At 46.2% G+C, this 22131-nt stretch overlaps 1 long non-coding RNA gene across 1 annotated transcript in view; it reads left to right on the plus strand.

The window, feature by feature from the left end:
* The window catches only part of LOC109493706, a 138397-nt gene that overhangs the window by 40197 nt on the left and 76069 nt on the right, over positions 1 to 22131 (plus strand). The window contains exon 5 of the long non-coding RNA XR_002737820.2: positions 16267 to 16383. This is a non-coding gene — a long non-coding RNA (uncharacterized LOC109493706). The remainder of the gene's footprint in view (positions 1 to 16266; positions 16384 to 22131) is intronic.

Below are 22131 nucleotides of genomic sequence, written 5' to 3' on the forward strand. Positions count from 1 at the left end.
CCCGAATGCATGATAGCGTTTCAAGGGATTGTCTGATCTTTTTACCCTGGATATTCTCATAATCGTGTAATTTTCATCCCTCTGTCCTTCTCCTAAATCACCAGGCTGAATTAAGAGTGGGCCAGGCCGAATTACTGCTTTCCCATAATGTTATACTGGCTGTCTCTTGCTTTCAGAAAGCAGTGCTACGTCTCTGAAGTGTCCCTGCTCAAGGCTCTCGCTCCTTAACACCACCCCGGTCACCTTACCTTTCCAATTTATTCTCCTTCCAGAACTGTATTCTTTTTTTTTTTTTTTTAACTTATTTTGAGAGTGAGTGAGCACAAGTGGGGGAGGGGCACAGGGAGAGGGGGAGAGAGACAGAGAGGCTCCCTGGCAGGCTCCGTGCTATTAACACAGAGCCCAGCACAGGGCTCGATCTCATGAACCTTGAGATCGTGACCTGAGCTGAAGTCAAGAGTCAGACACTCAACCGACGGAGCCACCCAGGCGCCCCAGGGATGAGAGTTTTAAAAGTATATCTGAGCATACCTTTTCCTCTAGAAGCACAGGCAAGGCTTGCCCGGAAATGGCTCTTGGCTCCTGACATCACTGCTGATGCAGGAGAGCAGGACAGGGTGGTCTGGGCACGACATATGCGGGGCCGAGAGAAGCCGGTCCACTCTGCAGGCCCCTGGTGGAAATAGGGGTGCCCTGGGGCCTGGCACACGTGCCCTGCCCCAGGCTCTCTGCTGTCCTGCCTGATGGACGTGGGGCTCCGCAGGGCACTTGGAAGACGCTTCCCCTGCGTCCTCCCCAGACCAGCCGACAGAATTTCAAGTGGCCCCTGGAGACTTCCTGTCCCTGTTTTCTGGCTCTGTCCCACCACCTGACGGGTGACAATGCCATTGCGTTCGCTCTCCACACTCCTCCCAGCCCACCTCCCCCCGGGCCTCCCCTCAGTCAGGCTGCGGGGGTCTCCCTGGGATGTAGGCGACTGGTGAGGATGGTCACGAACACTCCTGATTTGGAGCTCCTGATCCAGCCGGGCTCAGCCACTCACACTGTGTCCAACGCTCCCCAGGCTTGCCCTCTCTTTCCCCCCGTTTGCGCATCAGGACCCCCGCCTGGAGCCCCCTGCCTTAATTCCATGCCAACCCCGGCCAAGATCTCCCTCTCCCTTCTCGACCATCCTCATGCCCAGAGCATCCGGGTTACAGTGCTGGTTGTCACCAGCGTTCACGTCGTCCAGGGCACACGGGCTTTACAGCCAGGCTCCTGGGTCCCGGGCGTGCCTTGACCACCTGCAGGCTGCACAACTCTAAGCTGCGGACTCAGCCTATGAAATGCAAACAGTCATCACACTTACCTCATCGGGTGCTCGCGAGGATCGGATGCATTAGGCCCTCGTTCCTGCTATGCAGGAAGAACTTCCTAAAGATTCAGTGTTCTCTGGATAGCTCGTATGTTTCCATCTAGTCTCTTTTCATTTAACTTCCTATGGTCTACATCTCCTTGAGGAGATTAGGTGAGCTGTCTGCTGTGCCTTTTTGTGGTCTTTCTAGAAGCCCGCCAGTAATGCACACGCAGTCGGTGGTTTGTAATTACTTACTGTTTGACGCAGGACATGAATCGGCAACGGTGGGGTCTTGTGGTCTGCAAAATAGATCATACCCATCTGCAAGTCGTGGGTCAGTGTGCCTCACTTTCAAAGGCAACCTGTTTCAGATAGGCTTTGGTGCACAACCAACTGTCCTACAATATGGCGGCCTAAAAATAACAATTCATCATTTCTGAGGGTTCTGTGGCTTGACTAGGGAGTTCTGCTTGCCTAGAGAATTGGGCTGGAGGGGCACCGTGGTCGAAGGTCCAAGATGGCCTCACTCATGCCTCCCAGTTGGTGCCGGCTGTTGGCTAAGCTTCTTGGTTTTTCTAAACATGCTTTTGAATCCTCCAGGAGGTCAGACAGGACTTCCTCACAGCAAGTAGGAGGTCCCAGGAATCCAAGAACGGTCTTGGATTGGCTCTGCAACTTTTGGGTTTACTTTTGTCCTCTTCTGTCGATCAGAGCAAGTCCCAGAAATAGCCTCCACCACTTGACGGGAGGAGTGGCAGAGCCATTTTGCCACAGAGGCGTAGACACAGAGAAGCCTGATCCGTTGGAGGCCAGTGCGATGGCCATCAACCTCATGTCCCTAGGAAGAGTTTGGTGAGCTTGTGAGATGACAACCTTGATAACCTTTCTTCGTTGGTCTTTACAACCCAACAAAGATATTTGCAAGCATTTGCTGTTTTGACGTTCACAGCCACGCAAACTTCCTGCGAGGCAGGAAAAAGAGGTATTACCGTCTTTATGACATGGACTGGGAAGCCGTAGTTGTACAGGTTCCCCCAACTCACATAGCCGGTTATTAACAGAACTGCACTAATATGACTCTTGGCTTTTTTTTAGAAAAATGCTTTCTTTATTTATTTTGTGATAGCGTGCATGCGCAGGGGAGGGGCAGAGAGAAAGGGAGAGGCAGAATCCCCAGGAGGCTCCACGCTGCCAGTGCAGAGCCTGATGGGGGGCTCAGTCTCACAAACTGTGAGATCATGGCCTGAGGAGAAATCAAGAGTCGGACACCCAACTGACTGAGCCACCCAGGTGCCCCGACTGGTACCTTTTCTTATTATGAAATATTTATCGCACACAAAGTGTGGAGAATGATGAAAACGCCCACCCGTGTAACCACTACCTAGCTTGAAGACCAGAATGGCAGATACTCCCTTGAAGCCCCCTGTGCCTCACAGCCCAGCCCGGTCCCCTCCATTTCTACATAACCGCTCTCTGGGATGACGTCCATCTTGAATTTGGTGTTTATCCTTCCTGCGCACTTTATAGATACATCTTTTATTCAGAAATAGTAGCTACTATTTTTCAGTGGTTCTGAGGCACACTTTTTTTTCACATTTTAATATCTCTGACATCAGGATGCTCTTATAACTAATGACGTTTTGCAACAGCTGTCGGCCAGGTGACCGCTGCAACACGGCCATACTGCCTGCACATTCTCCAACATCCAAGGTGTCAGGAAAGTGCTTGCAGAAAATTCTGGAGACAGTAAGAGGGCCCTTAGTTTACCCTTAGGAACAAAATGGTCGTGAGGAGAGGGTGCGGGAGGTGGCGAATCAGAAATGTTGAGCCATGTTCCAGGAGCAGGAATCTGGAGGTTAGCTGTACGTAGCTGCAGAGATAGTTTAAGAACTCCGTGCCAATGACTGTTCGTTCTTCTATGGATTCTTTTCAGAAATGTTGTATCCCCAATCCTCGGGCCAGATCGAGGATTTATTGCACGGCAGAAACACAGATGTCAGTAACAGTCAAAAAGACGCAGAAGAGGGGACGCCTGGCTGGGGCATCTGACACTTGATCTCGGGGTCTTGAGTTTGGGCCCTACATTGGGCATGGAGGCTACTTCACAAAAACAGTTTTTTTTAAGAAGATGCAGAAGAGTCACAGTTTAAATATGGAAAAGTTTCAGGAATCCCTTAAATTGAGTCCACTTACATTTTCTTTTCTTAACATATGCAAAAAAAAAAAATCTGGTAAAAAAAAAAACAACCCTCAGATATAATGAAATCACAAGAGATAAGAAAGCATTTTTTGTCCGTTTCATTTTCGGCATTTTTTGGTCTTAACGGTGCACAAAACAATGGCATCTCTTAGAAACTTTAGCTAGGGGGTGTCCAGTTGAACCTGTATTTCTGCTAACCAGATTGCTCAACATTATGCTTCTGAGATTTTTCAGTTTGATAAACGTAGCCCCCGTTCATTCATCTTAACTGCTCTACAAAGTTCCCTTGTATAAGTATGGCATGTTCTATATGTCCATTTTACCCATTCTCCTGTTGATGGGCCTTTAGATTGCTTCTAGTTTTTGTTTTTTGGTTTTTTGGTTTTTGGCTTTTTAATTTCAGACAATACAGTTACGAGCATCTTGTTCGTACCTTCCTGGGATCAGAATTTCTGGATCCTGGGGCAGACACATCTTCCACTTTACTAGACATTCCCAAATTGGTCTCCAAAGTGTTTGTCTGGTTCATCCCACTAGTACTGTTTGCGAGGTCCCAGTGCAAGAAAGCCTTGACTGGGTTCCCAGTCGCCTCTCTGAATCCTTACAACTCGTCCCCCCTACATAGTCGAAGCAACCCCTAACACCACAGCAGAGCAAGCCACGAGTCCGCTCCAAACCCTCCAGTGGATTTTCACTGCGCTTCCCGACAAGATCACACGGCTTCCCTGGCCCTAACTTAGCTCTGCAATCTCTTCTTACCCCTGTGTCATACCAGACCCGTCCCCCACATTACAATCCAGCAACTTCATGATGTTTTTAGTTCCTCGCGCAAGACCTGCCTCTTCTCTCCCCCCAACACCTGCACACGCCGTTTCCTCTCTGGAATGTTCTCTCCGGTAAAACCACACCTGCTCCACCCACCCCCCACTTGGGCTAATTCTACTCAAACTTCCCCAACTCTTCCTCCTCAGAGCCGCTAGTCCGTCCCCGTCCCTTCCCCCTTCTAGAGCATGTGACTTTCCAGTGTACAATGTCGCATATTTTACAGGAGCTTCCCCGATGTGACATCCTCGCACAATGCTGAAATCACCTCTCGTTTTGACCTCCCACTAGACTTTCAGCCCCCCCAAAACGGTGATGGAGGGGACAGCGTCTATCTCGTTTACCGCTGTCTTCTCACCTAGTAGATAGTTTACATGGTGTTGAATGAATATCGCATTTGTTGAATAAAAGCATGAATCAAGTCAGCTCTGGAACACCCAAGTCATTTGGCCCCTGGTTGCTTGCATAGCCTCCCCTATAGGTTTCCGTGCCATGCTAGAAATGTCTTCCTAAATCTTCAGATTACTAGCGGAGAGCCAGGTGGGTTGCCCCAAGCTACGAGGAGGGGGAAATAGCAGAGAAGAAATTTGGAATTTGGGTGTCAAATTACGGAAGTTCCTTTAGGCTCATGGCAACTGACAGCCTTCTAAGCAATCTCTTGCGTCGAGGTATGTGCGCGTACAAATCTGTAATGCATGATGGGGGAGGGAAGCAAGGAGTCCTCTGGGACAGTCCTGTGTGCCGTCACCTACGATGCACAGCTTGGGTGATGGAAGGCACATCTGGATTTGTCTGAGAAGCAATTAGCCCTGCTATAAATAGGATGGAAACAGAATGGAGAAGGTTGAAGTTAATATAGAGATACTAAAAATAGTCTGCGATGATTCTGAACCAACGTGCTCTAGTTTTTCGGTGTTTTCTAAGGCAAGAAAGGAGTTTGACAGATCCCGACAGCCGTCTCCTACAACTCAAGGAAAAGGGGGAAAAAATTAGTTTTAAAGATGTCTATACTGACTGTGGGTTTTTGGCAGAATAACACGATCCTGAATTTAGGAACCCGGCATCTTCCTTCTGAGTGAGGCGACAGAGGCTGACATCTCCTAGCTCAGTGGCTCTTACTCTCTGGGATGAGTCCAAAAAACCAAAAAACCAGAGACACAGGCGGCTGGGCTCCACACGCACAGTTTTCTGATTCACTCGGCCCAAGTGCGGCAAGGAATGGACGTTTGTAAAAAGTTGCTGGAATGAGAGACAGGAATGAAGTCCTGATACTTGCTATGACCTGAGGGACCCTCAGAATGGGCAAATCCATACAGACAGCAATTCATGGTTATCAGGGGCTGGGTGGGAGGGGTAGTGGAGAGTGGCTGTTGCATGGGTGTGGGATTTCCTTTTGGGGTGATGAAAACAGTTTGGGGCTAGATAGGGGCAGAGTGGCACAACACCAACAGTGGAACTAAGTGACAAAGAACCGCGTGCTTTAAAATGGGGGGCGCCCGGGTGGCTCAGTCAGTTAAGCATCCGACTTTGGCTCAGGTCACGATCTCATGGTTCGTGAGTTCAAGCCCTGTGTCGGGTTCTGTGCTGACGGCTCAGAGCCTGGAGCCTGCTTCGGATTCCGTGTCTCCCTCTCTCTGTGCCCTTCCCTCACTCGTGCTCTCTTTCTCTCTCACACAAATAAATAAAAATAAAAAACTAAAATTCCTGGGTGATGTTGAGACTGCTGGGTCAGGGACCACACTTTGAGAACCACCGACCCAAGCTACAGGCACAGAGAGGGGAAGAGACGGAAGGAGGGCTGAATTCTGAAGTGAATGGCAGCCTCTATGCTTTCCCCAAGCAGGTCTGTGACAGAGAACTCCAAAAGTCTGAAGCGCGTTGTGACCTTGAAATCTTTGTTCTCGGTTTGGGCGTGGACCCAGAGGTGTTGGCGTCTTCCACACTCCCAATTCAAGCCCCGGGCCACCTAAGCAAAGGAGGTGGCTGAAAACCACTGTTGCCCTTGTTAGCTGCTCACTTACCTTGGGCTGCAAAGAGGGATATATAGTGTGAGGGAACGTTGCCCAGTAGAGAAGCAAAACGTTTGGATGTGGTCACCAGCGTTCTGTGAGGCTGACCTCACGAGCTGGGGAAGGAGAGGGAATCATTCTGGTCCTTCTGATGGTCCTTCTGGCCCCATATGTTCTGTGCCCAAGAAATATAGACAAAGACCATAGCTGCTCACCACGCCAAGCGATAACTATAGCTTTGGCCAAGTGTACTTCCTGCTTGTTTCTTCGAAGGAGCAAATGTGTGTTGTTGTCTCTAGACCTTTGATCTCCCAATCTCCCTTGCTGGAACATCTACTCTGGTCCATGTACCCATACTATGGGGAGTAACGGTTGCCAAGGAGCTAGGGGTTGCTGGGGGTAGGGTGACTACACCAGAGTGGGGCAAAGAATTTGGGCGAGGGAATGTAATTACTTGTTCTACGTTTTGATTCTGGTGATAGTTTCATGATGGCATTCACTGGCCGAAATTCCCCAAATCGCACACGGGAAAGGATGAATTTAATGGCATGTAAAGTATACCTTCATCAAAAAATAAAAATAACTCCCCCCCCCCCCCCAGTATCACAATTCACTTGTTCTGGGTTGGAGCCCAGGGATTGTCTCCTAAAAGCTCCCCAGGTGGGAAATATCTGCTTCTGTCCAATATGGAGTGACAGGGACCGGATTTTTCCTTCCCACCTGAGACAGCTTAAAAAAAAAAAACTAACAGCCAAAATGCATGAAACAGTAGTTTTCAAGTCATTGGACACCAACAACCAAGGACAACAATCCCTGCAATGGAAGGGAGATAAATTATTTATTGTCTTGATTTTAGGGATGGCTTCATGGATGTATACATATATTTAAATTTACCAAGTTGTTCATTATTCATATGTGCGGTTTATTGTACATCAGTTATACCTCAATGAGGGTTGTGGTTTTTTTTGTTTGTTTTTTTGGGTTTTTTTTTTTTTTTGAGTTCCTGAGGAGATTCCAAGAGTATAGATAGGTAAAGTCAAGAGCCGTCAGCCCAAACATATGACCTTACTTGGCCCTGGGATCTAACCTCCTTTGTCCTAATCATTTGAGTCCAACGTAATGTAGTCAAAGAATATGAAGTATTAAAGTTCATGAGAAGACATGCTTTGCTTAAATGGAACTCATCTTGGAAAACAAGTTGTCACTTGCAGGATTTTTTTTTTTTTTTTTGCTAATATTTTTTGCTAATGATTCTTCTGAGAGCTCCCTGGAAAGAAAGAGGAGCTCGACCTTCTCTGACGAATTTTTAAAGATGAGGACAAAACACGTGAATAACGACTCCTGGGCAATTACAATGTGTATTAAAAGCTGTAAAACTATTCAGAACATTTGACTCAGAATTTAAGCACATAGGAAACAGGCCCAGTTAATACTATAATACTATAGTATAGTATTATACTATACTATAATACTATAGTATAGTATTATACTATACTATAATACTATAGCATAGTATTATACTATACTATACTATATATTATACTATACTATACTATACTATATTATATACTATATAGTATATACTATAGTATATATATAGTATAGTATATATATATAGTATATATATACTATATATATAGTATATATATATACATATATACATATATATGTATATATATATACTATATATACTATATATATACTATATATATAGTATATATATATACTATATATATAGTATAGTATATATATAGTATAGTATATATATATAGTATAGTGTATATATATATATAGTATATATATATAGTATAGTATAGTATACTATATAGTATACTATATAGTATACTATATATATATATAGTATACTATATATATATAGTATACTATATAGTATACTATATATATAGTATACTATAGTATAGTATAGTATATATAGTATAGTATATAGTATAGTATAGTATATATATATAGTATAGTATATACTATACTATATATTATACTATACTATACTATATATTATACTATACTATACTATACTATATATTATACTATACTATAATACTATAGTATAGTATTATACTATACTATAATACTATAGTATAGTATAATACTATACTATAATAGCGAAACACTATAATACCATACTCTAATACTATAATAGCGAAACACGTGAGTGAACTCTGTGTCCACACAAAGGAAGTTGCCTGGATTATGCTGTGCCAGCCAGAATAGCGTTGGTCCAGTTCAAACGATGCTGTGCAAGAACCCCTGATGACAAGAAAAAAGTCTGTCCGATAGGATGCTTTTGGTTCCAAGTAGCAGAAGATTTTAAACAGCACGAACCGCAAAGCTCTTTATCTCGTCCTGGAACAAGGTGCCCAGTTTGGGGATGGTTGCAAGGTTGGTGAGCTCAGAAGCTTGGCAAGGAGCGGCCGTGCTGGTTCTGACGACCTTTCTTTGCCCTGGCGGAACCTCTCGGGCCCGCTCCCTCACCTCTGACACCCGCAAAATGGGCTGCCCTGGGTTCAAATACCTCCAGCCGTGAAAGGGAGAAGTTTCTTTTTGCAGGGCAGTTTTTTTTTAAATTTTTTTTAATGCTTATTTATTTTTGAAAGAGGGAGAGAGAGAATGAGAAACACAGCGTGAGGGGGGAGGGACAGACAGAGAGGGAGACACAGAATCCGAAGCAGGCTCCGGGCTCTGAGCTGTCAGCACAGAGCCGATGCGGGGCTCGAACTCACGAACTGTGAGATCATGACCTGAGCCGCAGCGGAACGCCTAACCGACTGAGCCACCCAGGCCCCCCTGTTTTTTGTTTTTAAGAACGTTTTCCCGGAGCGCCCCGAAGATTTCCCTCATGTCTCTCTGGCCAAAATAATGTCACACTCATTCCCAAGCCAATCACTGACAAGACCAGGGGAATGATCAAGAGTGGCCTAGACCTATTAAGTTTCATTCCCTCAGGCTGGAGAAGGTCCCAGCCTTCCCTCGGGCACAGGGCTGCCCTATATCTGACCAAAATCGGGGCTGGCTGGCAAAGCAGAAAGGAGAGAAATGGCTATTAGCTAGGCTAACGGCAGGTAACACAAACAGTGAATGTGATAGAGTTCCATTTTTAGAAATAAAAGTGAATATAGATCGGCCCAGAAAAAGAGAAATGCTCTCCAGTTTTAAATGGTATCATCTCCAGTTGGTGTGATTACAGAGAATATTTGTTTTTCTTACGTCTGCTTTTCCTTTTGTCCCCTAAATTTTCTGCGATGAAGACGTAAGGCACTTGAGCAATACCAAAAACCCTCCAGAAATGTTCTTGTAAAGTATTTACAGCCGTCACCAGGGCTTTTTGAAAAGTAAATTCGAAGAGCAGTTATGTAAGATCAAACCCAGGGCATTCAGTTGAGGTTGGGCTCTGTCTGGTGCAGCCTCCAATGCCTGGGACCTCTTGCACCCAGGGGCATCTCTAAGACCCTGAGGCCCCGCAGAGATGTCAGCAGGTCTACTTGAGGGGGCGCCCCCTGCTGGCTGGAAGACTGTCACCAACCAGTTCTCTTCACCAGCACAGACCAGATTCTTTTTTTTTTTTTTTTAATCTTTATTTATTTTTGAGAGACAGAGAAATAGAGCAAGAGGGAGACCCAGAATCCTAAGCAGGATCCCGGCTTCCAGCTGTCAGCACGGAGCCCTACACGGAACTCGAACTCACAAACTGCCAGATCATGACCTGAGCCCGAGTCGGATGCTTAATCAACTGAGCCACCCAGGCACCCTGCGCAGACCAGATTCTAAGCCAGTCCTCAGAGCCTGCGGGGCAGAAGAGTTACTGTAGACCAGACTAGAGAACGGGGTTACCCAGGGACTCCCGTCCCGGCCACAGCAGGAAGACAGGACCGGAAGTTTGGAAATGGAATGCATGAAAAAGAAGACGAAAAAGCAGCGAGGTCACTCTCTGCCCCCCCCCCCCCCCGAGCACACTTCCAGTGACTTCGCATGTAAGCACATGCATGTTATGGCCACGTCCGACTGGAATCGTATCCCGGTATATCCTAAGCATCGCCAATGGTCACTTCTCAGTCCAGACCTGGGGCTCCAAGGATTGAAGGAGACCCAGAATGACCAAAGTTGGCCAAGACTGAGAAAAGGCATTCAACAGCCAAGGCGTCCCATGACATTCTAGACTGAGTCACCAAACCTCTGAGCCTCTGTCTCAAACCCAGCCAAAACTGGCGTCTGCATCCAGCCCACCGCTGGGGGGAGTTAACAGCGGTGGCCCCAGGGGCAACCAAAGACACCAGCTCTGGAGCAACTCAGACCTCCGCTCCTGTCAGACTCTACCACCTCCTAGTTGTGCAGATTTGGAGCGGCTCCTTCACCTCCCTGTGCCTGTTTCTTCACCTATAAAATGGGGATGGGGCGCTTAAGGCCTGAAATGAGCTAGCTCATGCAAGGTGCGGCAAACCTCCGCTCTGCGTAAGCCAGTGAGGACGCCGGAAGGGTAGCAGTTGCCTGCCGTTCACCTCTTCCAGCTGCAAGGAATCCCCTCCCGCCTCCTCACCTTGGGCCCTGAGCACAGAGATTAATCAAGTGCTCTGGGGCCCGGGACTCGGGGGGCTGTCAGATTCACTTTTCTGAATCGAGGTTTTAATGGGCGAAGATCCCAGGGGCTTGCTCTTGCCGAAAAGGAAATGGTTCTTTGAAAACTATACCCAGCTACCTTCACCTGCTCACAGCCGGACCACCTGAGGCTGGGGAAGTGAGCTCTGGCTGTGGGGAAAAAACAAATCGGGCGGAAAGGAGAACGTAGGTTTAAGGGCAAGTCCGTCTGGAAGGATTATGTGGGCGGTGGGAGGGGTAAAACCAGAGAAGAAAGAAACAGAAAGCAGCCAGGGCTAGATAGTGGAGTGAATCCTCTCTCTGGGAGAAGCTATAACTTGGATTTCTTTCCTTCAGAGACGTTGATTTCTTGGCTGTGCCCCATGTGAGGGGTTAGCCCAGCTCGGGGAACGGTGCACGGGAGCTTGGGGTGAGGTGGATCATAAGTTCTCTGCGGTGAAACTTCTGGACCACCCAAGTGCTTCATTCATTCCACATAAAACCTCTGAGTCCTGCAGTAGACGCACAGGAATCTCTCTCCAGTGGGGAGAGTATTCTTGGTTGCTTCTCTGGACACCGAATTCTGGTTCAACAGCTCTTGAAACTGTCCTGACTGGGGGTTGGCGGGGTGCGGGGGGGAGATGTGGAGCATGTGAAGATGAGAACTCTCAAGGTCATGTTTACTTACCTGCATTGCATAAACTAAAAGTGGGTCCCCCCCCCATAGCTCGCCAAGCTGTTACGAAATGCTCCATGACAAAATGTGGCCAATGTGTCAGAGCCTTGTACTTACTTGCCCCCTTTTCAACCTGAAGTATTTTGATGTGTTTCCGGATTTCACTCCTCAGGAAGAGCCACCTGCTAACCTGTCACCTGCTTCCCCTGGCTTGTGCCTCCAGGTGTTTAAATAATCTGCTACCACCGAATTTCTTGAGTCATCAAGCTAAGGCATGATCTGATCTCCTACTTTGCAAGGTGAAGATTTAGCCCTTGGCTAATTCCCCCTCACCCCTGGCCCACCTCTATGTGGCAGTTAGTTTAAATTTTCTGATTAAATGGAGAACAGAAAACAAAAAAAATTCTTACAGGCATGTTAATATTCTTCCTGCGGAGTCACATAATATACGATGATTTTATGTCCTTGCCGTTTGCAAAATTTTCTTGTTCTTGGAGTTAATAATTACCTTGTATTTTAAAATTTCCTTTGTTTTTGGTTTTGGGGTTTTTTAATTTTTTTTTTAATGTTTTACTTATTTGGGGGAGAGAGGGACAGAACGTGAACAGGGGAGGGGCAGAAAGAGAGGGAGACACAGAATCTGAAGCAGGCTCCAAATTCTGAGCTGTCAGCACAGAGCCCGAGGTGGGGCTCGAACTCACGGACCGCGAGGTCATAACCTGAGCTGAAGTCCGACGCTTAACTGACTGAGCCACCCAGGCGCCCTTGAATTTCCTTTGTTACCCAGCTACTGTTGTTAATTCTTAAACTTGCCAACAGAATGTACTTTCCCACCAGCCCTATTTCCCACATGCATCAGGTTTCCTTCCAGTTAAATATTGTTCCTGGCTAGGTTCCCCTGGAGCCCTAGCTTCCTGCTCCAGGCCAGCCAGAGGCTCCCTTGGCCCTGCCCGGACATCAAACTGGGGCTGCCCTTCTCACGAAGTCCTTCTATCTTGAGTTGGGGTCCCCTGTTTCCTAACGCAGTCATTTTGGTAGAGTACTTTCAGAGAAGGGATACAGAAGATGTAAAAGTTTTGTGAAAATGACTGTAGTCTATCTTCACACTTGGTTGCTAGTTTGGCTGGGTATAGACTTTTCCTTCAGAATGCCGAAGGCATTGCTCCTTTGACATATGGCTTCCCATGTTCACCTTTGGAAAGTCTCATGCTACTCTGATTTCCAATTTTGATCTATTTCTAGGGATGTTCTCTTGATCCCTCCGAAGGGGAAGAATATATTGAGCATTTGTCATACATTAGACACTGTGTTAGAAGCTTTACATATTCTCGCCTTGCTTAGTCCTCACCAAAAATAAGCAAACCTGAGATAGAAATTACTTTTTCTCCTCTCACATAGGGTAACTGAGACTCAGAGAAAGTAAGTGTATTGCCCAACACATGGGGCCTGTCATTACAGGATATACTATAATGAGGACTGCAGAATCTCAAAAAAAGTTTCTCCTGTCACGCACCCTCCATGATTGTCGGTGAGCTCTGCCTGTCACAGGCACTCACGGACCCCATTTCCGGAAGCTCTGACTACACACGTGCTTCCCTAATGGATGCAGCAGTAGGAAGGGAATGTGGCAAATCTCAGTTCTTACAGTTTGTGCCTGGAAGTAACACATTTCATTGGCCAAAGCCTGTCACATGCTATACTGTATGTTCAAAGGCTGTGAGTATTTCCAGAAGAGAATTCTTTCCTGGCAATTTTTTCCGAAATGCGTCCCCCCGCCCCAATTCCAAAGTCCCGGTAACATTTAGCCAAGAAATTGGGAAAACAGGAAAAAGCTGTGATTCTCCTGTAAGAATTAAAATATAAGAATCAACTGGGGCGCCTGGGTGGCGCAGTCGGTTAAGCGTCCGACTTCGGCCAGGTCACGATCTCGCGGTCCGTGAGTTCGAGCCCCGCGTCAGGCTCTGGGCTGATGGCTCAGAGCCTGGAGCCTGTTTCCGATTCTGTGTCTCCCTCTCTCTCTGCCCCTCCCCCGTTCATGCTCTGTCTCTCTCTGTCCCAAAAATACATAAAAACGTTGAAAACAATTTTTTTAAATATAAGAATCAACCTAGAGATGTTACTGGTCCAGAGGACTCACTCGTGGCAAGGTGAAAGCAAGACCAAGAAACGCTAATGTGTGGAATCAGAGGTTAAGGGTAACTTTTCCAGGAACCAAGGCCAGGAGCACCCCAGAAGCCAAGAGCATCTCATGAGTCAGTCTTTCTAGCTGCTATTGCTGTGGTATAAGTGAATCTTCATGGCTCTGTCTGCTACGTGAGCCATTCTTACACGCAAAATAAATATCAGTAAGTTTGTGTGCATAGTATACTTCACATGAGTCCTATGAGTTATGTTCTAAGAAATCAGTTTTGGAAACAAAATATATCCTTAAATTGGCAATTTCAACACATGATTCTACTTAGTGCTGTTAACTTCGGTAGGAGATCCGAATGTTATGTTGTTGGAACACAACCCAGCAACACGCACTGGTGTTTTGCAGTGTTTGAATATTCCCTCCAGGCACAGGTCTTCGTAAACACTTAAATGGAAGAAACGCAAAGAGCAGATGATGTGAAGCAGTATCTGTTTCAACAGCAAAATCAAAACCAGGGCAAGAAGATAAGAAGAATAAATATTTTTAATTTTCATCATTAAAAAAGGAAATAACCTTATATGAAGAAGTAGGTACTCTAGAACTTGACTCAAAAGTACTTTTGGATGCACTCCTAACAGTTAAACAAATGTGAAGGCCAAAAAGGAAATTGGTCAGGCAATTAATGCCTGTGTCTTCTAAATTTTCCTTGTAATGGTCATACTTTACAGAATTATATGTTGCGTTGTATTCAATTTTTATAGCAATTTTCATTTGACATTTATCGTGTGTATTTTTCCCTTCTTTTAATATGTTCTATTGTCAAATTTCTGTATGAGGAAAAGACTGCTTTTGCTTGTTATTGAAATACCCAATCTTATCACAAGAAATCAATTCATAATAATAAACCATGCATTTATTGTATAATTTTTTAGTGAAAACTTCCAGCAGCATGATTCTATTAAAAAAATTGATCCAGTGGTTATTATGGTTGCCCGTTATTATTTAAACAAGTAGACAGTGTCACGAAAAATAGAGAATAATTTATGATTTCAGAATTCTTGGGAATTCTGATTTCTTCTTCCCAAATCCCAAAGTCTGATGCCTCTCAGGACTCTGGAAGTATTAAGCAGTGGAAGATAGAACCTGTCGAGAGCCTGAGATTACCATAGTCAGAAATTTTTGGTGGGGCGCCTGGGTGGCTCAGTCGGTTAAGCGTCCGACTTTGGTTCAGGTCATGATCTCGTGGTCCACGAGTTCGAGCCCCACGTCGGGCTCCGTGCTGACAGCTCGGACCCTGGAGCCTGCTTCGGATTCTGTGTGTCCCTCTCTCTCTTCCCCTCCCCCACTAATGCTCTGTCTCTCTCTCTGTCAAAAATAAATAAACATTAAAAAAAATTTTTTTTAATTTGGTGACTAGTACTAAGTTTCACTTAAATGGTAGGCTGGAACCCAAATCTTTCTTATTCCAGAACTCATGTTTTGTCCTCTACCTGAAACTTCCTCTATTGTCACTGTGTACTAGTATTCATTCATTCATTCCTTCATCCATCCAACAAGAACTTATTGGACCTCATGTATGCAGGAATCATACGGGTCTAGCCCGGAGATATATCAGTCAGTATTTGTTGACTGCCCGATTACCAGTCCCTAAAAAGTGCTCTAGCAAGAAACTTTGGTTCTGAAGGAATGAGACATAGGATAGCCCCCCTTTTGATGGGGAATAGAAGGTAAAGTCAAGAGAAGGACAGGGCAGTTGGAATGGGATGTTTGGTAGATGGCTGTTGGAGTCTCCTCTTTGCTCTGTGCGTTCTCACGAGCGCAAGGGAGGAAAGGAGGAAAGTCCTAGAGATGGTGGGCTTCTGAAAGAAAGATGAGAGGTCTTCAAGACAACATAGCACAGTGAGTAGGAGTGCCGACTTCGGCATCTCACAGTCCCGAATTCAAATCCTACGTCTGTGGTCCTGTCAAATCGCTGAAGTGCTCAGAGCTCTGGTTTTCTCTTTGGAAAATAGGAACAACAATTCCTAACCTCAAAGCGTATCATGTGAGTTAAATATATTTACTTACAACACATCAGACTCTTGGTACAGCATTTGGAACATAGCAAATGCTCAGTGAGAGCTATTCATCATATTTGATTATCATTTTGCCTGATCCTCAATAGTCTTGAGAATTTTCAAATATGTATGAGTAATGTGCCTTACAAAGCTTTAGAAATTTCCTCAATGAATCAAGAGTTCTTGCCTAAGGGGAGACTATTTAAAATGCAGCCTGACTTTCTAGAGGGAGAAAAAAAAAAAAAAAAAGACCTGAGCTTTCATATTTCCTTTTCCATTCAGTGGTGGGAAAGGTTTTTCTTAGCTTGTTTTGTCCTGAAACCATGGATACCGCATAAAAATAAAAGAACGTGACTGCCCTGGGATTTGAGATGCATGTGGTAGTCAGAAAGCATAAATAAATATATCTGATATGTTTCCAATATCTTTCCTTCTAAGGTAGATGTGGAACCCATCTCTCCTCAAGCCTTTTGCGGGGTCATGGCACGCCCTCTGGTGGCCCATCTCTTTCAATGGCTTTACCTGCCCCAATGAGCAATCTTTCAGAAGCCGTCTCCTGGTGAGTACTTCTCTTTTCAACTGAAAAGGAGGATCCACAGGGTAGGGGCCACTTTCTACAGTCAGAATCCTAGAAATGGTCAAGTCAGCGCTGTTTCCATGGTTTTCTAAGGCAAGATTGCCTTGTGGGTGGACACTGATGAGTTGTATATGTTTTTTTCAAGAACACATTCCATATATATGTCACCTTGTGCCTGTCTTGATCTGTCTGGCCAGAGTCGAGGCTAGTAAGAGGTGGCACCACGATGACAAATCCCCCTGGTGAACCGGGCCAATTCTAGGCTGGGGGGGGCCTCATATGCCATGGCGGGGAGTTAAGATATATCACTTTAACCAAGTGATCCTTACTGCAGTGGGGAGCTACCCAAAGGTTTAAGGGGAAAGAAGAAGGGGCATGATCAAATTTCTATGGCAGAAAGGTCACTCTGGCTAAAGTGAGAAGAACAGATTGTAGGTCACAAGATCTTGAAGGCCCGTGGACAGTCAGGAGGAAATGGCAGAAGAGCAGGTGTGGGATGATGGTAGCCTGGCCCAGGTGGTACAGCAGGAGACAAGAGGCTGAATTCCTGGCGATGTTTGGAAGGTATCATCATGTGAACCTTGGCTGTCAACTAGATGTGGACAGTAAGGAAGAATCAGGGGTAGAGAATGCTGCTCAGATTTTTGGCTGGGACAACTGGGTAGATGGTGGCGGTATTTAATGACATTAGAACTCTGGAGGAGGCCCAGGTTGGAGGGGGTGACCCCCTCAGAGGAGTTCAGGTTAGGACATGTTCACGTAGAACACGTGGAATCTCCAGGTCAGGAATGCCAGGTCGTCTGCTCATCCGACTCTCGACCCATGGCCCTTTCCACTGTGTATGGCTGCCCCGTCCTCCAGACATAGATCATTCTATGGAATGGTGGGGAGAAGGTGCCATCAGGGACTTTAAGTCCCACCGGCCCAAATGATTCGCCTTAAGTATCTCTTTTGGTCTTAGGGAAGGAATAGTGGAGAAGTGCACAGAGAAAACCTCAACGTGACAATTTTCCTTTTTTCAATAGCACCTCCCTGCCATAACAATACTGTAATTGATTCAGGAAAGGGCCATCAAGAGATGCTAAAGCCAGTTTGTTTGTAAACCAATTATCTACATGGTCTAAAAGTATCTCTCTACAGATTTATTATGACAAAGGGAAAAAAGTTACCCTAAGAGTGAAGAAATGTGGTAGCACCACCAAATGTCCGTTCATTGATTATTTATCAATTATAAAGAGGGAAAGATTCCTCTAAAGTAGAGAACCTACGGGGCGCCTGGGTGGCTCAGTTGGTTAAGCGTCCAACTTCAGCTCAGGTCATGATCTCACAGTTTGTGAGTTCGAGCCCCACGTCAGACTCTGTGCTGACCGCTCGGAGCCTGGAGCCTGCTTCGGATTCTGCGTCTCCCTCTCTCTCTGCTCTTCCCCTGCTCGTGCTCTGTCTCTCTCTCTCCTTCAAAAATAAACATTAAAAAATGTTTAAACAAAATAGAGAACTCACTTTGACCCCATGACTGACAGTTAACCATGGACAGACTGACAGCAGGTGCTTCCTAACATGATGTCCTGAGAAGGACATACCATGTGCAGAATTTAAACTCATTCAAGGGACAGGCCACACAAACCCACCTCAAAGGGCATGCCAGAAAACCACAGGCCTGTACTCTTCAAGAATATCATACGATAAGGGGCGCCTGGGTGGCTCAGTCGGTTGGGCGGCCGACTTCGGCTCGGGTCATGATCTTGCGGTCTGTGAGTTTGAGCCCCACATGGGGCTCTGTGCTGACAGCTCAGAGCCTGGAGCCTGTTTCGGATTCTGTGTCTCCCTCTCTCTGACCCTCCTCTGTTCATGCTCTGTCTCCCCCTGTCTCAAAAATGGATAAAACGTTAAAAAAATTTTTTTTTAATTAAAAAAAAAAAAAGCATATCATACGATAAGAGACAAAGGTCGAGGAACTTCTCTGGAATAACAGAGACCAAAGAAACATGACAGTGAAGTATCCATATGAAATCCTAGATTAGGAAAGCATGTTATAAAGGAAAATATCGGAGAGACTGGGAAAAATTGAAAACCATCGTGTTCATCAATAGTGTTCTATCAACGTTAAATGTCCTAACTTCGATCACGATACCGTGCCCTTGTTCTTAGGAGCCACTTGCCCATAGGTTTACCCATACGGGAAGGGTCAGGGTGTCTGCAGTTTACCCCAAACATTTCCTGTCCTTGTCTTTGCAGGCTACTGTAACAAAAGAGCACGGACAGAGTGAAAGGTACACCACAGAAATTTCTTTCTCATAGTTCTGGAGGGTGGAAACCCAAGATCATTGTGCAGCGTGACTGGGTGAGGGTCTGCGACCTCTCCTTATACCCGGACACGGGGAAGGGTTGGGGAGCACCGTGGGGGTCTCTTTCAGAAAGGGACTACTCCTCGGGAGCGCTCTGTCTTCGTCGCGTAATACTTCCCAAAGGCCTCACCTCCTCATAGCATCCCGTTGGCGGTCAGCATTTCGACATAGGAATGGAGGGGCAGGACACAAACATTCAGCCACTGGCAGGTCCTGACAATCATATGAATACGTACGTATGTATACGGAGAGATAAAGCAAGAATGGTAAAATATTACCACCTGACGACTCTGAATAAGAGTATAATGTTCCATGGACTCGTTTTGCAATGTCTCTGGGGCTTGTTATTATTTTTACTCCAGATAAAAGGAAAAGACCTACCTCTGCCCAACCCATCCACAAATAGAAGAGATTCTGAGCACAGAAATGTAACCGGTGGCTCTCGTTTAAAGTCAAATACAACAGTATTATCTTTTTTTTTTTTTAATTTTTTTTTTCAACGTTTATTTATTTTTGGGACAGAGAGAGACAGAGCATGAACGGGGGAGGGGCAGAGAGAGAGGGAGACACAGAATCGGAAACAGGCTCCAGGCTCCGAGCCATCAGCCCAGAGCCCGACGCGGGGCTCGAACTCACAGACCGCGAGATCGTGACCTGAGCTGAAGTCGGACGCTTAACCGACTGCGCCACCCAGGCGCCCCAACAGTATTATCTTTTATAGCCACTAAATTCCATCTTGATGAAATGTCAAAATAGGAAACAGGTGAAGGAGCAATTTCCTGCTTCGCCAGGCTCTTAAGAATGTACAGTATTTGCTGTCCATTTAGAACCTGCCGGGTTTAGAGAGGAATTGGTTTTCTTTTCAGCGGAGGCACCTCAGATGAAAGCGGCTGAGGTCCAAAGAGCAGCGAGCTGGGCTGCTGGCAGGCGTTCCTGGGTCCGTGGGCGCCCCGGGAACCAGGCTGGGGCGGGGGCACCCGCACCCGGCCGTTCCTGCAGGGGGAGGTGGGGACCCTGCGGACACTCCTGTTCCCGGGGGCTCTTTCTGGCTCTTTCTCGCTGCCCAGGTGAGCTGGCGGGGAAGTCCGGGAATCAGAGTGCTGAAAGGGATCTTGGAAGGCACCTTAACTCTCTCTCCTGCCCAGCTGTGGATTTGATCTCCCCTTCGGGGTCCCTGCCACGTGGTCGGCCAACCTTGGCCGGATCGTAGGCAGTGGCTAAGAACCCCCCAGCCGGCCCCTCCGTTTTCCAGCAGCTGAAGTCACTTGAACATCCTTTCTCATAAGAACAAGTACCAGAGCGAAATGTCTACTTCGATTTTTCGAGGCCCCTGGTAAAACATTTCTAAGGAAAAAAAAAGTCAGAACAGGTTAACTCACGTTGACTTATGGTCTATAAGTTAAGTCTTACAGAACTATCTATTTCAGATCCTTCAGCGAGGCTTCTCTGGTTAACATCTTTCAGAAGTAACATAAAATTACTGATCGGGGTGCTTCTTCATCACCTCCTGAGACATGCTCATTTTATGACTATTTCTAAAAAATTTTTTTTTCATGTTTTCTTATTTTTGAGAGAGAGCACACGTGAGCAAGCAGGGGAGGGGCAGAGACAGACACACACACAGAATCCAACACAGGCTCCAGGCTCTGAGCTGACAGCACAGAGCCCGGTGAGGGGTTCGAACCCACGAACCGTGAGATCATGACCTGAGCTGAAGTCGGAGGCTTAACTGACTGAGCCACCCAGGCGCCCCGTATTTTTTAATAAAACAAAAATAGGCCAAATAGAATGATACGTATACATGTAGTATGCCTATGTATACGTGCAGAGAGCACGTTTGCGTGTGCAGAGGTGGGGATGTGGGGGGATAAGGCATTCTGGGGAGTGGGTGTGGGCGAGGGAAGGGGGGACAGGAGGAAAGAGGAAGGCTTTTACTTTCCACCTTACATGTTTTGTCATGGTCTGAATATTTTTTTAGAAGAGCGTGTGCTATTTTTATCATTAAAACGTGTCTCTCAAAAACATTTAAAAAACAACAGAAACGAGAAATCACTTAAATCGAGCTGAAATCCTATGGCCCAGCGTTTCCATTTTGTACTACACTGTGGGCAACACAGAATAAGCCTGTTCCTTCTTGCACACAGCAGCAAATCAGGTCCGTGAGGCCACCCCCCGGGGCCCTCTGTTTCTCTTCTCCAAGCTGCGTGTTCCCATCTCCCTCAGCTGCCGTTCAGTTGGCAAGGTCTCAGGTCTCCTTGACACTCTGTCCCCCTCCCCTGAGCTAGAGCGGATCAAGGGGGCTCAGAGAGAAATCCATTCAGAAGTTCAAATGGCAGTTGGTTGTCTGTTGAAAATATTAGCAAGTCCGTGGTTCCCTGTGTTCATGCACGAACTTGGCCTAACGTTGTGGGGTCTCGGGTATTCTATTAAGAGATGCGTCAGTGACACACAAAAGCAAGTCTGCAGGGGCCCTGTTATCAATACCACCACGAGCTCCGACCGCACTTGTAAAACCTGGCCGACTTACCAACGCGAACCCAGCAAAGGTGATGCCTGATATCCGAGTCAGGCTTATGCAGAATAAAGCCTCTGTCGCAGCTTGAAGCTGCTCGTTCCGTGTTCATTTACCATTGCAATGACCATACCTTCTGTTTGCCTGGTTGAGTCCTGGTTTAATGCCCATTTGTCCTTGCATGACGATTAATAATGTCCCTTTTACTCTTAAAAGTCTTGGCAACTTGAGTGATGAGATATATACGGTCACCCCACTTACCACACATCAGAATAATAATAGTAGAGACATTTTCGTCACGTTAGAAGAGGAATTTCCCCCTGGCTTTGGTGATACCCAAAGCACCCGTGAACATTCCCTATCCGTAGATGCCAAATTTCAGGAAATGAGACGGCCGCTGGTGTGGGTGCTCCTGTCTGAGGTTCCATAACCCCCTTGGAAATGGCAGCCCCCCAATTTCATCCTGGGAAGACCAGAACTAGATTCCGTGAGGTAACTGATTTCAACTGATCGTCTTGCCCAGCCCACTTGGCAACAAGCCTTCACTACCGTCTCTACCTCTCCCACCCAGGAAAATTTATTCCCCCAGGAATCAGGAGCGTTAGCAACCGTACTCACAAGACCGGCACGTCCTATCGGCACATAGCAAAGATGAGAGCACATAACAAAGCGGTCAAGAGTATTGACTCTGTCACTTATGTGGGCAGGTTTCTTAACCACTCTATGCCTCAGTTTCCCCATCTGTAAAGTGAGGTTGACCGTGGTCCCTAGCTCGTACAGCTAACAGGAAATTCGAATGAGTTTGTTGCTTTTTGTTGTTGTTGTGTTTTTTGGTGTTTCAAGTTTGTATTTAAATTCCAGTTAGTTAACTTA

This window comes from Felis catus, chromosome D4, assembly GCF_018350175.1.
Source record: "Felis catus isolate Fca126 chromosome D4, F.catus_Fca126_mat1.0, whole genome shotgun sequence".
In the NCBI taxonomy this organism is placed as follows: Eukaryota; Metazoa; Chordata; class Mammalia; order Carnivora; family Felidae; genus Felis; species Felis catus.